The sequence below is a fragment of the Equus asinus genome, chromosome 14 (assembly GCF_041296235.1).
Source record: "Equus asinus isolate D_3611 breed Donkey chromosome 14, EquAss-T2T_v2, whole genome shotgun sequence".
NCBI classification, from domain to species: domain Eukaryota; kingdom Metazoa; phylum Chordata; class Mammalia; order Perissodactyla; family Equidae; genus Equus; species Equus asinus.
In genome coordinates this window covers 25,937,067-25,943,333 of record NC_091803.1, presented here as the reverse complement: position 1 = coordinate 25,943,333, position 6,267 = coordinate 25,937,067, and positions in this window count along the sequence as shown.

Genomic DNA, 6,267 nt, shown 5'->3' with positions numbered 1-6,267 from the left:
TCTTCTCTTCTCCACAAGCAAACTTCTGGAAACAACTATCTAATGTCTCTGCCTCCATTTCCCACCTATTCAAAACACACTGCCAAGGCAGGGGTTCTCAGCTGGGGCGATTTCACCATCCAGGGGACATCTCTCATCTGATGGAAGGGCTGCTGGACACAGGAGAGGATTCTACTCCTTTTGTATGGGACCCCAAGGACAGACTTTGGGCTAGTGGGTGGAAGGCACAGAGAGCCCTTCCCACTGCCAGCAGCCATCTTGGGAAGCAGTGAGTTCCCCATCCCTGTCCTTCGCCTGGAATGCTTTCCCCCCAAGTATTAACATAACTTGCCACTCACCTCCTTCAGGTCTGTGTCACTCAAGTGTCACTTTATCAGTGAGGCTATCTGCAACCACCTTATCTAAAATTGCAAACCTCCCACTCTCTCTCTCTCCCTTGCTCCACTTCCATAGCATTTATCATTATATATTTTATTAATTTGTCTTGTTTATTATCTGCTCTCACCACTAGAATTTAAGCTCCATAAGGGCAGGGGTATTGATCTGTTTTGTTCATTCCTGAATCCCTTGTGTCTAAAACAGTGCCTGGCACATAGTAGGCGCTCAGCAAATACCTGTTGCCCAAATTCCTCCCAACTACCGTCAGAGGAGAGCGTTATCTTTATCCCCATTTCACAGCTGCAAAACTGAGGGACATAACGATGAAATAACTGGCCTGAGCAGCTTCCCTAGGTCTCCAATTCCAGGCCTTCTGTGTTCAGGCCCTGGGCCCTGAACTCCGCACTACACTGAAGTTACAAAATGCTTATTGCAGCATTGTCTGTAACAGGAGAAGCCTGGAAACAACCTAATTTCCCATCAGTAGAGGAGCAGTTAAATAAATTACAATACGAGCCATTCTGTAATAGCCTATCAAAGCAACCTATAAACGAATTAAGCAGATCTATATGTGCTTTCTTTGGAATAATCTCCAAGATATTGTTGAGTGAAAACAGCAAGATGAAGAATAGTGCATTGTATGTACTCTTATCTATAAAAAATAAACACAATAATCTAACATAGGTTGGATGTGCAGGAAACGTTCTGAATGGATCCTCTAGAAACTGTTGACAAGGGAAAGGGGAGCCTGGGGTCTCTAGTGGGAAGAAGCCTTTGCATTCCATTTTGTGTCGTTGGGATTTTAAATCATGTGTATGATTAACTTTTTTCCAGCAACGTAAATTTTCTGCATAATTTAAAATTCAAAGAAATCTACAGGGCTCTTATAAAAATTAGCAGTCCCCTAACCCCACCCCTCCGTACTCCAGGTCTCTTCCTCAAGGCAAGGAATTCAACTCTTTTAGCTTTTCCTATTGTTTGCCATTCTCTTTCTAAGCCAGGGTTTCGCAAACTTTAAGGAGCACGTGAATCACACGGATTCTTGTTAAAACACAGGGTCTGATTCAGCAGGTCAGGGGCCGCTTCCAAGATTCTGCATTTCTAATAAGCTCCCCAGGTAATGCTGATGCCGCTGGTCCACGGGTCATTCTTTAAGTGGCAAGATTCTAAATAACGTGCTAATACAACTATTTCTAGATTTTTCTGTTTTCGGTCTTACTTCCTAACGTGGAAAATGGAAATTTAGTTCTCGTGTACCCTTGCCCCCATCTCCCAAATGCATACATCTGTCTTAATCCTCCCAGTATAGTTATATTCTCTTTTTGGTTAAAATAATTTTTAGTATTTATATTATTCTGCCTTTGTAGATAATATTCACAGCTCAGCCGTATCTTACACCATAATTATATTTCCTTTCCTATTGTTTTCCCTGGAGTTAATAATTGCTTCATTTTCTCTTCATTTCACCTTCATTAACACATTCTCAAACCCTCCTAATGAAACTGGAAATTTCTTCCTGGTAGATTCATGCACATCGTAGAATCTACGTCTTAGCGCCTGTGTCCTCATGGTCCAGCGTAGACGGGCTGCTCCATACACTTCCTCAGTTAAAAAGACTGAAAACTGGACTAATAAACAGAGCTCATGGTAGGAAGCAGAACAGAGTGTTTAGAGCCCTAGCTATGAGTTAGGCCTTCGTGACTGCTAACCGTATCCTATTCTCCCTTCTTCCTTTTAGTCATACCCGCCCCCCTCCCGCCCTAGTTTTTAGCAATGTATACGGCCTGCAGAGAGAGACTGAATTTCCCAGTCTCCCTTGCAGCTAGGGGCCTGACTACTTGCTGACAGAATACTCGTGGAAGTGAGGAATGCCATTTCTGCATCATTCCATCTTTCCTCCTTCTCAAGGACTACAAAAACATGAATATGATGCTTATAAACCAGCTTCAACCAAGAGGACCACCTACCTCTGGACCGTTAGCTGAAGAGAAAGAAAATTCCACCTTGTGATAAAGAAAACTTGGACTAAAATTGATTTAAGACATAACTTTTTCCACGTGACATAATTCACAAGCTCCTTCTGGGAAGACACTGGCATTCCTGACAAAACGCTTAAGCAACACTCTGATAAACTTTAATTCAAGTAAGATTCTTCCAGGAAGCGAGCTTCCAATCCACGCAGCTGTCAGTCACTCAGGGTGCTAAGGATCTGGAATCAGACTTTTTCTTTTCCCGTGTCTGGCCGAACAAGGAATCTCTAACCATTCTCTTTCCTATAAAAAGGGAAGAGCTCTTCGAACTGACTTGGTCATAAGCCTCTTTCCTCATGGCAAACCTGAGATGAAACTTTGGGATATGCTCCTCATTAACCTGTCAGAAGATTTGTTTGAGCCACTGTCGTGTGAGGCCTCTTTGTTGCAGCAGCTTAGCTGCACCCTAATTAATAGAGAGAGACGGGCCATCTCCCACCCAACTCACTGGGCTGAGAATCCCCCACAGGTAGGACTGTTTCTCTCTGGGCCTGTCTGGGCCCCACATGCACTACACAGCACGTGGCCTGGAGTGTGCAGCCAGTGATGACTGAACTTGAAGTGGAAATGAGAGCTGGCTGTGTTCGTATGTGCATCCCCCTCAGACTATGAGAAATGTGGGTTCTATCCCAGAGGACCATTCAGGTCTTTAGTGAAGGACTTTGAAAAACACCAGCCATGCTCAGGCGTGCCAAAGGGGACACCTTTGGACACTTTGGCTTACATGGTTTTCCCTACAATCCCACAAGGTAGGAATTTAGAGTAAACCTGGGCAGCTTTTCCTGCCTACCATCCATGAGGGTAAAGAGGAATTGAGAAATGAATTAAAACAAGGGAGGGGCCCGGTGCAGACCAAGAATAGCAACATGCCAAGAACTCCGCCTTCTGCACATCTGAATCCAAAATGGAAAATAAGAGGGTGTGGGGAAATGTCCACAGAGGTCTGGGTGGCTAGGACAGGTGAGGCCTGGCAGTTACCATTCTCCACGTTCTGGTTCCTGGGTTCCAGAGAGCCACGGCATTAGGCTAGGAACCCAGCAGACAGCCCCTGTGGATGGTCCAAGCATTTCCAGCCAGGCAGGCATGGGCCCTGGGTCCATCGGGAAAGGCTGGGTTCTCGGGGAAGCAGGCAGTGCCTCTCCAAAGTGGAGACATCTCAAGCCTCTTCCTTTTCTGGGGGCTCATTGCATTCTGGAAACATTAAAAAATGTGAAGAACAGCATTATGAAGATCGTGGTGTATCTTAAATGTTTACTCTTCCCCTAAGTAACACTTTGAACACATACACACAAGTACAATGCAATATAGTTATTCCCTTCACAAGATAATGATGGGATTCATAAAAGCCATTGACCCAGGGGTACCCCCTGGGAGGTCTAGAGGGAGGATGTGGTTGGAGATGGAACACGCTCTTAATGTCCCATGAATGGTCTGGGTCTCAATCCCATCAGAGAAATTGTCATGCCTGAATGTGTAACTGCACATTCAGAATGAATGTGATCAGAATGTTTACACTTAAGGCTCTTCAAGCATGTGAGGCCTGGGCCAGATTCTCCTCTTGCCCGAGACAGGTCTGTGAGCCGGGCCTGAGCCCAGGAGGATGATGGAGCTGACCCTGAGTGCTAGGCAAGGGAAGGCTCGCCCAGGCCCCAAAACACCAGGGCCAAGGGCTGCAGGCCTGACTCCAGCCACCAAAAGATGGTGGGGCTGGCCCTGCTGGTGCGTTTCTGGCCCCTAGGTCTGGCACAGGGGACAGAAGGGGCCAGGAGGGGCCACCATCTCTCTTGGAGACGGGGCAAATGGCTCAGATTTAAGGGCTCAGACCCTCCTAGACACTTGCAGCAGAGTTTGGAGCTGCCTGGCAACTCTAGTCTTCTCTCCTCTGGCTGGAGACAGAAGAGGGTCGGGCTGGGAGAGGGGAAGGTAGTCTCAGGCCGCTGCAAACTGGGTCTGAGCCTCCACTCCCACTGCCAGCCCAGCCACCCAAGCAGGAGACAGACAGGGCTTCACAGCCACTGAGAATTAAAACCTATTGATTTTCCCCATTAGCTAGAGAACGCCATCAGAGTGCATTAAAACCAGGCAGAGCACCAGCATCATGAATAATTAACATCGGCAAATGACAACACCACAGGCCCCAGGGAGGGGGGAAGGGGCACCTGGAGGCCTGGGGCTCCCTGACCTCTTCTGACTCCCACCCTGGGGAGCCATAGTCTGAGCTGCCCTTCCCTCCCCTCCTCCTCCCTGAATCTCTACTCTTCCTCTTGTCCCCTCTCATTTCCCGTCCTTTCCTCAAAGAGACACTGAGTCTCCAAGGCAAGCAACCCCAGCTGACACGGGAGCAGGGAGGCCAGAACGCTGAGCTGAGAGTCAAGAGCACCTGGCTCAGGGCCAACCCCATGGTGGGTTCATGCCCTCTGCTTTGGCTGCCTGGGTTCCTGGGTTTGATCCCAGGCACAGACCTACACCACTCATCAGCCATGCTGTAGAGGCAACCCACATACAAAATAGAGGAAGATTGGCATGGATGTTAGCTCAGGGCAAATCTTCCTCTAGCCAAAAAAAAAAAAAAAAAAAAAAAAGAGCACTCAACTCTGGCCATGTATCACTGGTGGTCTCAGAGGAGTCAGCCCCTTTCGGGGCTCATTCCCTCCTCTGTGCAGGGTAGGGCTCAAATTCACTGGCCTCCAGCTAAGCCTCTAGCTCTGTGGTTCCAGAGAGGAACACAGCAGGTCCATAGCCCCCATCAGAACCTGGGACCCCTAGGTCATTCCTCCCAGCCCAGCCTACGGGGTGCCTTTGTACGAATCAGAAAAAAAGTTACCCATTTTGGATAGAACCAATTCAAAAGAGGCTCCCTTCTGGGTGGACCAATTAGATGCAAGCATGCCCTCTGAAGAGAACAATTAGAAAAAGGCAACCCTTTAGGTGGACTAATTTTAGAAAGGCACTTTTCAGGCTGACCAATAAGAAAAAGGCAACATTTTGGGTGAACCAATTAGAAAGAGGCGACACCAACCCCCAGGTTCTTGCAGTTCTTAAGGTGCAAGGCTTGGCAGAGCAGAGGTGGGGCTGGATATCAACCCCTACTCACCATCTGCCAAGATGCCCTGTGCAGTGCGAGCAGCCTAAACAACTGTACATGGGAGCCGTGTCCCTGGCCCCTACATTTTCTTGGCCAAGGAGGCCCAGATCTGTCTTTCCAACCAGAATAATTCAGTTCAACAAATTTAGATGTTTCCTTCCAAGTTTCTCTGTCCTCCACCCACCTCCTCAGCCCCTCAGCTGACCCAAATTCCCACTTCCATCCTCCCCCGACTCATCCTTCCCCGTGAGAGCCCTGGAAGGAGCAACTCCCGCACCTCTGACCAGGTCGCCTCCATCTTCTTCCTGCCTTGCAGGGCACCATCTATCCTTTCATGCCTCTGGGCCTTTGTATATACTCTGTTCTCTCTGCTGGTGATGCCCCACCTCTTGAGCCCCCTGGAAAACTCTATGCTTTCTCTAAGACTCATCTTAAAGACTTTCTCCTCTGCTCCTCACTCCCTTCCTCAAATGTGCCAGTTCTTGCCTCTGGGCCTTTGCACCTGCCAATCCCTCTTCCTAGACCATCCCCCCCAGATCTTCTGACTGGCTCCCCCTCCTCCTGCTAGCCACAGCTCACTGTCACCTCCTTGGGAGTTCTTTCCTGAACATCCTATCAAACCACCTCCCCATCAGCCTCTCTCACATCTCGCTGTTTTATTTTTTCATAGCACTTTTCACAATCTGAATTCATTTTTCCTTTATTTGTTGATGCTTCCAGGGTCACTGTGAATAGTCGTGCATGTTGTAAATTGCAGAGGAGGTAAGTGGGGCT